This window comes from Elgaria multicarinata, chromosome 3, assembly GCF_023053635.1.
Source record: "Elgaria multicarinata webbii isolate HBS135686 ecotype San Diego chromosome 3, rElgMul1.1.pri, whole genome shotgun sequence".
Lineage (NCBI taxonomy): Eukaryota > Metazoa > Chordata > Lepidosauria > Squamata > Anguidae > Elgaria > Elgaria multicarinata.
Window position 1 is genome coordinate 96,243,883 of NC_086173.1, and position 9,959 is coordinate 96,253,841.

General features: G+C 47.9%; 1 protein-coding gene across 3 annotated transcripts in view; it reads right to left on the reverse strand.

Annotated features, from left to right (window-relative positions):
* Positions 1-9,613, reverse strand: part of RNF44 (ring finger protein 44) — a 73,750-nt gene extending 64,137 nt beyond the window's left edge. For 2 of the 3 annotated variants that reach the window (XM_063120949.1, XM_063120945.1), the window contains exon 1: positions 9,446-9,613. The gene's annotated coding sequence lies outside the window, so the exon portion shown is untranslated. The remainder of the gene's footprint in view (positions 1-9,445) is intronic. The other variant, XM_063120946.1, reaches the window with a different exon arrangement.
* Between the last annotated feature and the right edge of the window lie 346 nt (positions 9,614-9,959).

Below are 9,959 nucleotides of genomic sequence, written 5' to 3' on the forward strand. Positions count from 1 at the left end.
TATGATAGCAAGGTGCAAAATGTTGGTTCAGGTGGTGAACATACATTAAAAAATTAAGGAACAGTGTGTCACTGAGCATATGCTCAGCCCAGGAATCTTTGATCAGTACTAGAGCTAAGACAAGTCATTCAACTCACAAAAAACACTCATTTCCTCTCCCCCCCCCTCTCTCTCACACACACACACACACCAATCACAGCATTCTTTTTAAGAAACCTAATTTGGGGGAGGGGACAGAAAGCTTTTTGAGGCGCAACCCTGTGCATGTTTACACAGGAAAAAGTTTTACAACTAAGTGTTAATAGACTACTCCGTGGTTGTACGACTTTTTTTCTGTCTAAACATACATAGGACTGCAGCTTTACTTGTTGCTGTTGCTAGAAAATCACCCAGAATATCTACCTCTCTAGTTCATATTCCAGGTTCTCTGCACACTGGGTTGGCTGTGCGACAACAAAGCTTGCTTTTGAAATCTGTTTTGTTTATAGTCTTCTTATCCAGGGTCTCAACATAATCTAGGAGGATACAGTTCTACGCTAAGGTCCTTGATACAAATGTAACAAATAAATGAAATGTAGACCAGTCTCTACCCAGTTGTGCAGGGATGGGGCACCTGTGGCCCTCCAGATGTTGCTGGACCACAACTTCCATCACCCCAGACACTGCCTATAATGGCAGGGGCTGTTGGGAGTTGGAGTCCAACAACATCTGGAAGGCCACTGGGTCCCCACCTCTGTGATAGACATATTAATGCCTTCCCTCCCTCCCATCCACATTAGCCATGCTTTGCAGTCACATACATAGGACCAAGGAGCTGCCCCCAAAATCACTTGTATTAGCTCTCCCTCCCCAAGCACTTTTCTATTACACCAACCGCACCTTCACCGAGGTGACCCAGGGCACAGAGACAATGGTTGGCTATCTACGCATGCTCTCCAACTGCCAGAAAACTTAGAGGGGCAAAGTCAATACAGCAGAGGAACAAACAGTGCCTGACTCTGGAGAGACAATGAAGTTGACATTATGCTACACAGCAACTAGAGCTGGCAGCAGGGAGAGAAGAACGAAGGGGACTGTTTTCCTTGCTCTCAGTTCAGCACTAAAAAGAGGAAAGTCACTATCATAACATTACTGTGACCATACAAACAGCACCGCCTGGGCTAGCCCCATGGGGATTGGGTGTACATCCAGTACAGGATGCACAGTTATGCACGCTGTGATGGTGCATGCAGACTGTAAAGTGAAGGCAAAATGAATGCACACCTGTCCGCCACTTCAGAGCCAGCATTTTTCCTAATTGTGTTTTTGCTTTTCAACATGAGGAAGAGTCTGTTCCAGCTTTAGGATTTTTTAGTTTTAAATATTGTTGCTTTAAACCTGTCTTTTATTTGAATTCTTGTATTTATACACTTTTGTGAGCAGCTTTGGGGGCATTTTCACCCAAAAAGCGGCACAGAAATAAACTGTAACATAACATCTAGACATGCCCTAGGCAAAACAGAGCATTTGCATCTACTCACCATATCTGCAATATAGAGGGTATTGCATGGAGCTGATAGGAAGAGAAGGCTAGCCTCGCTTCCTATCAGCATTGTGCCACCTTTATTACGTTTGATCTGAGTCGTGCTCTTTAAAAGAGACGTGACTTCTGCGATCACCCTTAGAATACTGTGTATAGTTCTGGTCACCATACCTAAAAAAAAAAAAAAGATATTGTGAGCTGGAAAAAGTGCCGAAAAGGGCAACTAAAATGATCAAGAGACTGGAGCATCTCCCCTATGAGGGGAGGTTACATCAACTGGGATTGTTTAGCTTGGAAAAAAGGAAGCAAAGGGGAGACCTGATAGAAGTGTACAAAATTATGCACAGTGTGGAGAATGTGAATAGGGAGACATTTTTCTCCCTCTCTCATAATACTAGAACTCGGGGTCATCACATAAGGCTGATTGGTGGGAGATTCAGGACAGACCAATGGAAGTACTTCTTTACACAGAGCATAGTTAAACTATGGAATTCACTACCACAAGGTGTAGTGAGGGCCACTAATTTGAATGGCTTTAAAAGGGGGCTGGAAAAATTCCTGGAGGGGAAGGCTATCAATGGCTACTAGTCCTGATGGTTATGTGCTACCTCCAGCATCAGAGGCAGAACGCCTATGTACACTGGTTGCTGGGGAGCATGGGTGGGAGGTTGCTTTTGCACCATGTCCTGCTTGTGGGTCCCTGGTTGACAGCTGGTTGGCCACTGTGTAAACAGAGTGCTGGATTAGATGGACCCTTGGTCTGATCCATCATGGCTCTTTTTATGTTCTTACACTATGACCACTGTGGGTGGTAAGCATATACCCATGGTGTGATGAGGGCAAGGACTGTATGCAGTGGGGCTACATTACCACAGACACTGAAGGATGCTGTCCACCAGACAGATAAATGTGTCACTACTGTGCTATTAAGAAGGGGTGTTTCCAAAAGATCTCTCTTGTATGAGAGAACACAAAACAACAGCTGCTACCCTAGGCTCAGCTTTGTTGGGCCTTTGCCCCAAAGAAATCTCCTGTTAGGAAGGCCAATAAAGTTTCCATGGCCCTTTTCACCAGGACTGGCAAGAGAGATAAGCCTTATGAAGTGCCCTCTGAATGCTAAGGAACCCACTGCATTAAAGCCAGGCCAAAATAGGTGCCTTCTCATTCAGTCAATGCACCATCACCTGCCTCTGGATTATGAATCACAACTGGAATTTCCCTGTCTATCTCACATCCTTTCATGACAAATTTGTCTTTCGGATCAGTTTCTTCCAACAACCCCTGCTTAAGTCAGCACTTTCCAAATTTTCAAAAAATTGCAAAGCCACGCATCTGCACGCACCCAGCCCCACCCATGAAATAAGGGGGTAGGGGAAGTCCTGCATCACCTTAAAGACAGGCAACTTTATCACAGCATAAATTCTTGCAGGCTAAAGCCGACACTGCCAGATACATGAAGTAAAACAGAGCACTTATTTCTTAAGCCAAAAGTCAAAACCAGCTGGTTCAATAGCAGAGAGCCCAGCTTCCTCCCTCCAGGGAGACCACCTTGAAAGCAAGCACCCAAAGGTGACAGACAAAAGCTCACCAATAGCCTCATGGCATTATTCATATCCTGAGATGCTACTATGAAGCCAGGGTTATTATTTTCATTGCAATGTGCATAATTACCCATAGAGTGCTACATCAGAAACCAGATATTCATCCTCTCCGTAGAGCTGGCAGGATGTAGGGTTGCAGCAGCTGTGCTCTTTGCTTGACTGGCAGTGAGGAAGATGACAGAGAGGGCAGCAAACCACTGTTTAATATTAGCACTGCTACAGTAGTATGAAACACGTCCACACAAGGTGTTTCTGACTAGGGATGTGCGGATTATGTAAAATCCATTCCGTCTGCGTTTCACAGTTTGTCAGACAGCCTTTTGTTCCATCATCCACCCACCATCAGGATTCTGGGTGGGGTGGGGTGTTGTTTCTGAATTTGTGCAACTTCACATTTGTGCAAATTCGTACAAGCGAAAATGTGCAAATTCCCCCCAAATCCCCCTACATTTTCACAATGTAGCCTACTGGGGAAAATGTACATTATTGACTGGGGGCGGGTGAGTGTTGCATATTTTTCTATGCTGAAATTTGTACAAAATTCCCAAAGGTTTTAAACAAACTTCCACAACCCCGTAGAATCTGCCTGGCGGGGGACAAACTGGTCCTGTGCGGGATCCACAGGTCAGGATCATAAAAATCTGAACGCATTTGGTTTTGTTGCAGGTATCTCCAGCATCCCTACTTGTGACCTATAGGGGCCCATCTATCCCCCATCACCATCCAGTCAGTGAGCAAGGAATGACTTGCTACGAGTCACTTCTTACGATGCAGAGCTACATGAATTTAGGGCCATGGCCAAACATTTGTTCCATGGCAAACAGTGTAATCGACTGTTCTATCGCTCCATTCCAATGAGCAGTGGCAGCACATTGCTCCCACTTCATTTCTTTGGGAGAAAATCATTTCTCTATTGATCTGAGGCAGTTACCAGACTGGCATGGGGCAACCAATCCCCACTGTGTTGTACAACGGTGCATCAGGACTCAGGCTTCAAAGTGGGACAAATTCTGTCTGTCCTTTTATCTTGTGGGCTACTTTATATAAGCAGCAAGTGGAAGCCTGTGATGGCAAACCCCCAGCCCAGTAGGGTGGGAAGGAGAAGTCATGCAATGCATGGGGAAGGGAACAGGAGCAGAATGACAAAAAGCACATGGATTGGCATAAGTGAAGCGTTGATCAACAGATATACCAAGTGACTCCTGATCCAGGACATAACTTCACTGCTCATGTTTTTCACTGGAATTAAGTATGGAACAAGAAGAGCAAATGCTTAAGTCAGACTTTACAGCAGCTTTTCCTAACCTGGTACCCTCCACATATTTTAGATTACAACTCTCAGCATTGAACACTAAGAAGATCCCCGCTGGATCAGACCAAGGGCCCACTGAGTCCAGTATTCTGCTACTCAGTGGCCAGCCAGATGTCTGTGGGAATCCACAAGTGAGACATGAGTGCAATAGCACCTGTCCTGCTCATATTCCCCAGTTGGCTGGGGCTGATAGGAGTTGAAGTCCAAAACAACTGGAAGGCACCAGATTGGGGAAGGCTGAGTTATAGGCTTGACCACATTAGCTAATTTTAAAAAGTGGTCCAAGGTAGAATACATCATATTACCAGTTATGATGTGTGGCATTATCATTATTTTAGGATAGGTGGGAGGGAAAACAAAGTTAAGACTTTCCACATTTTCTGACACAGACAGACTTCTTCTGATGTATATCATAAGAATTAGACTAAAGATTGTGTGGAAACTATTTGTTGGACTAACTCCTGCTATATGTGTGCAGGAAAGTTTATAAAGTAAGTCAAGACAAGTAATATAGACGTGGATGTTTTGTATGTGCAAGAAAGGCCACTATCATTGTTTCAAAATTTCTCTATCATGCAATTAGTTTTAGAGGCAGATTTATAGAAACCAATTCTGTCCATACAGTCTTTTCAATTAAGAGTCACCTATTTTTAACTTACTAGAGAATAGTATTAGTTATTTATAGATTGCCTACCTAGCCAAACTTCTCAAAACTGTTAATAAGATGTAAACAAAAATAAATACTATTGTGTATTTCCACAATGGTTTAAACACCCATAAAATCCAAGGAAAGAGCTAATATAACGTTTCTCCAGTCAGAAGTAGTAACAGCTGATATTAACTCAGGCTGAGATCTGGCAAGACAAATGCTCTCTTTATAAAAGAATAATTTTTACCCACCCTTTAAAGCAAGAGTGGATAATACAGGAGGCACCTACTGCAGAGGCCACCATGAGGGAGGAAGCAGCAGCCAGGCATCTTTCCACCGTGCCTGGGTCCAGCTCCAGCTGAGAGCCCCCTCCCTCCTGCTACCAACTGTCTCTGCAGAGGCCACCAGTGAGGGAGGAAGCAGCAGCCAGGCATCTTTCCACCGTGCCTGGGTCCAGCTCCAGCTGAGAGCCCCCTCCCTCCTGCTACCAACTGTCTCTGCAGAGGCCACCAGTGAGGGAGGAAGCAGCAGCCAGGCATCTTTCCACCGTGCCTGGGTCCAGCTCCAGCTGAGAGCCCCCTCCCTCCTGCTACCAACTGTCACTGCAGAGGCCACCATGAGGGAGGAAGCAGCAGCCAGGCATCTTTCCACCGTGCCTGGGTCCAGCTCCAGCTGAGAGCCCCCTCCCTTCTGCTGTCACCTGTAACTGCTGAACTTTCCAACTAAGATTGTAGTGCCTGAATTTGCTTTCCTTTTCCCCCTCCTCCTCCTCCCTCCCAATCCCCTTTCCTTTTGTGTCATGTCTTTTAGATTGTAAGCCTGTGGGCAGGGACTGTCAAGAAATACTTTTGTAAGCCGCCATGAGAGCCTTTTTTGGCTGAATGGCGGCATAAAAATACTTAAATAAATAAAAAAAAAAAAAATATTGCCCACTTTTGCAGGCCACCCTGTGTTCTCCTGCTACTACCGTGGCTACTGGATTTGCCACCGTCATGGTATCAGTGGGTAAAATTCATGGCAATTTTGCAACTAGGTATACAGGGAGTGCACACTTCATTTGCAGGCAGGATTTCCCCCCCAGAAGCCCCCTGGAAGCACAGTTCTGCTTGGAAACAAGGCATGCATGCCCAGCGCATGCCCTGTTCCAATGCAAAATCGCCCTGATTTTTGCGACCACAGCAGGAATCGAGTGAAGTCCCTGGTAGGTTCCAAGGAAAGTCCCCCCTATCCTGGAAGTTGCCCATCCCTGCTCTAATTATTAGTGTTGTGCATAATATTGTGCCACATATCCCGCAATAAGCATCTTCAGCTTAACTTCTTACAGAGAAATACTATGTACCAAGATGAGGTGAGGCAGGGAAAACCCACAAACATTTGCTAGGCTGTAAACCCTACACACACTGAATTGGATCTAGTCATGCTTAGAGTAGACCCACTGAAACCGATGGGATAAATAAGTCATAGCTAACATAAATCTTATTAATTTCAATGGGTCTGCTCTAAGTATAACTAAATCTGGATCCAACTCACTTACTTGGGAGTAAGTCCAAGTAAATTCAATAGGGTTGTCTTCTGAATGGGCACATATAGGATTGCACTGGTAGGGCTGTATCCAATGTTAGTTCTACTTAGAATAGTTCCACTGAAATGAATAAGACTTCAGTTAAACTATCACTGGAAACCATTCCTAGTCCTCAAGATGGGTATGGACAACTTGTGGCCCTCCAGACATTGTAGGACTGCAATTTCCATCAGCCCCAGCCAGCACAACTAATGTTGAGGGATAATGGGAGTTGTAGTCCAGCAACAATATTTAGAGGGCCAGAAGTTGCCCACCCCTACTTTAAGATATCACAAGATTCTTTATTAGTTTTGCTGCAGCAGATTAATTTCGCTGCTACTCTGGAATTTCTTGTAAATATCTCAAGATCTAAAGGCTGCCAAATGATGCATATGGGAAAATATTGAACAATGCCTCATATCATCATGAGGAGAATTTCATCTAGTGTAGCTGTGTTGTTGTTGTTTTTTCCAAAATATGTTCAGCTTTTTGACTAAGATGTCCAATAGATAGAATGTATCCCTTCACTATTATATTGCCATTGATCTTCTCCTGTTGTCTCAAAACTTATGTCAGGCTTCTCTGTTTTATCTCTATCCTGTTTCTCAAACAAGAAAGAGTGGGCATCCTAGGAGTGGAAGGAATAAGCAAAATACAGAATGGGGGTGGGTGGGCAGAGACAGAACAAGCTCTTTCTGAATCCCCCCCCCCAGTAATGGCATTTCAATCTTTCATTAGAACAGCTAACTCAGTAGCGACTGATTTGTGAAAATACTTGCATCTACCATTCACAGAGAAGGGCAATTCTCTTTTTCTTTAACCACAAAGAAAACTGTAAAGATCAATCATCTCTATTTGGGATGCCCTGTATGCTGAGAGAGAGAGAGAGAGAGAGAGAGAGAGAGAGAGAGAGAGAGAGTGCAATAGCACCATCCCAACAACAAAAGAGAGTGAAAGAAAATCAAAGGAGAGGTTTTAGTGTATTCCTTTATTATGCACCACTTCCCTGTATCTTGGCTTCTGCATGAGAGTAAACAATGGATGTGTTTGTAGGGAGAACTCTGCTGCTGTTCACACCGGGGAAACCAGGAAGGTTAAAGAGTCTTGGCTGGTGTAGAACCGAACCTGTGAGCAGAACCAATGCTGCCCTTCAGCCCTTGCTCAATTGAAAACAGGGCCTCCCATTAAAAATGAGTAGCCAACCAGGGACCTATATTACATACTGCTACAACCATCCTGCACTACAAATCCCATCATGCAACACGACTCCCTCTTTGTCAAAAAGGAGAACATGGGGTTCTATAACCAGAGTCTCCACATTAAGGAAAATCGAATGTGTATGATGCAGCACTAAAAGAAAGCGAATCCAAACCGTTCCCTGGACCAGGCAGGAAAGGCCAAAAGCCAAACATATCTCAAATGCCAGAAGAGGTTTCATTGCTCTTGCAGTTCATCCGTGTTGATATACTTAATGCCCACAATATTGTCCTCCGAAGATCCTTTCCCCGCAAGGTTTGACAGTCTACACACAAACCCAAACACACACACATACACACCAGGGCACTGGTGTGCAAAAACTTCCCTGGCGCAGCAGCACTGACCCCCCCTCATCAGCTGGCCGGGCGAAAGAGTTTACTCCCAGCCCCAGGCCTTGAAAAGCCTCCTTCCAAGCGATCCTCTCAGGCGACAAACACCCGACTGCCACAAAGGGACAGCCAAGTTCCTGGCGAGGCATCCGACGTCCGCTCACCAAAGGAGGGCATTTCCCCCAGGCGGCCCCGTGGCACTGCCACGCCCAGCAGACAGGGCCCCTGCTCGCTCGCTCGCTCGCTGCTTCGTGTTATTGGGTCGCACTCGCAACACAACACAATGGAGAAGCGATGCATCATTCCCGCGGTCCGTAGGCAGCAGCAGCAGCTGGCGCTCTCCCGCTGCCTACGCTCCACACGCACGTTCCCAGCATCACCCGCTACTGCGCCCCGGTGCAGCTTCCTTCGCCCCTGTCTCGCACAAAAGCCCTTCCGCGCCAGGGCAGCCACCGCGTTCATGCTATTCTCTGGTCGGCGCTTACGTGATGGGCCTCGCCGGGGTCTGCAAAGCACGTCTGTTGTTGTTGTTGTTGTTGTTGTTGTTGTTATGATTATTATTAATGCAGCAACATTATTTATATATTTCCCTCTCCACGGATCTTAAGCAGTCAACTCATGTACGTGTTCGGGACGCGGGGAGGGAAGCCGGCACAGTCCCATTAATGAATCCCCTCCCCCCGAAGCCCCGATCCCTCCCCTCAGAACAAAAGAGCTGCCCCAGGGCCCCGGCAGCGAGGGCGGCACAAAGCAGAAGCGCCAGAGGCCAGGAGCAGGAGCGGGGAACGCCCTCTCGCTCTCTTCCTCCCCGCGGAGCAGGGCGCCGAGAGGAGCGCGGCTCCCTACGACATCCGGCCGGCTGGCCCCGATCGCCCGAGAGGGTTTTGCGGGGCCAGGCTCCGCTGCTCCCGATCCGGCTCTACCTACCACAGCTCTCCTCTCTTTTCCCACCCCCGCGCGGCAGGGCGCGCGCATCCGCACCCGCGCTCCGGCCGCGCTCCGTCCTCCGGCGCAGCGCATCCTGCAGTTTCACACCGCCGCCGCCGCCGCCGCCCGCCCCCCGATCGCTTCCACGCAGCCCCCGCATTCTCGGTGCGAAAAGCCGCCTCATCCCCGGCCGCGATTGCCAGAAAATCCTGCCAAAAAAAAAATCATCCCCCACTCCCCGCCGATGCCCCGCAGGTGCGAAAAGCCTGTCCATCTCACCGCCTTACCTGACACCCGTACCCCCTAGTCAGTCACCTCGCATAGCCGGGCGCTGAGAGCCCCGCGGGCTCAGTCCTCCTCGGAGGTCCCGGCTCGGGCCCGACCTCTTGGATCCGCCTCCTGTTCGCCGCCGCGGATCTGTTTCCCAGCCCCTTCCCCCCTCCCCCCTCGGCTAACTCCCTGATGGAACCGGCCCTTCTGCTCGGCTTACGGAAGAGCCGCAGCCTCAGCCTCCCCCTGCCGAGGAAGTGGGCCCGTCCGCAGCAGGCTCCATCTGCACCGATGGCGGGGAGAGAAACTCAGGAGGAAGACCGTATTGCTCCTAACGGTATGGTCCTTTGAGCCCTTCTGGAGGGCTTCCCGCAGCAGCGCCCGTAATGTGCCAAAAACACGGGCCTTCCGAACTCGGAGTTGAGGCACTTCTTCGGAACGCTCACCGGACATTGACCGGACCATGACGCGTTTGAAAGAGACACGGTGAAGAAGTAATCAAAGCGCCCAGGCGGGCAGAGGGGGCAAACA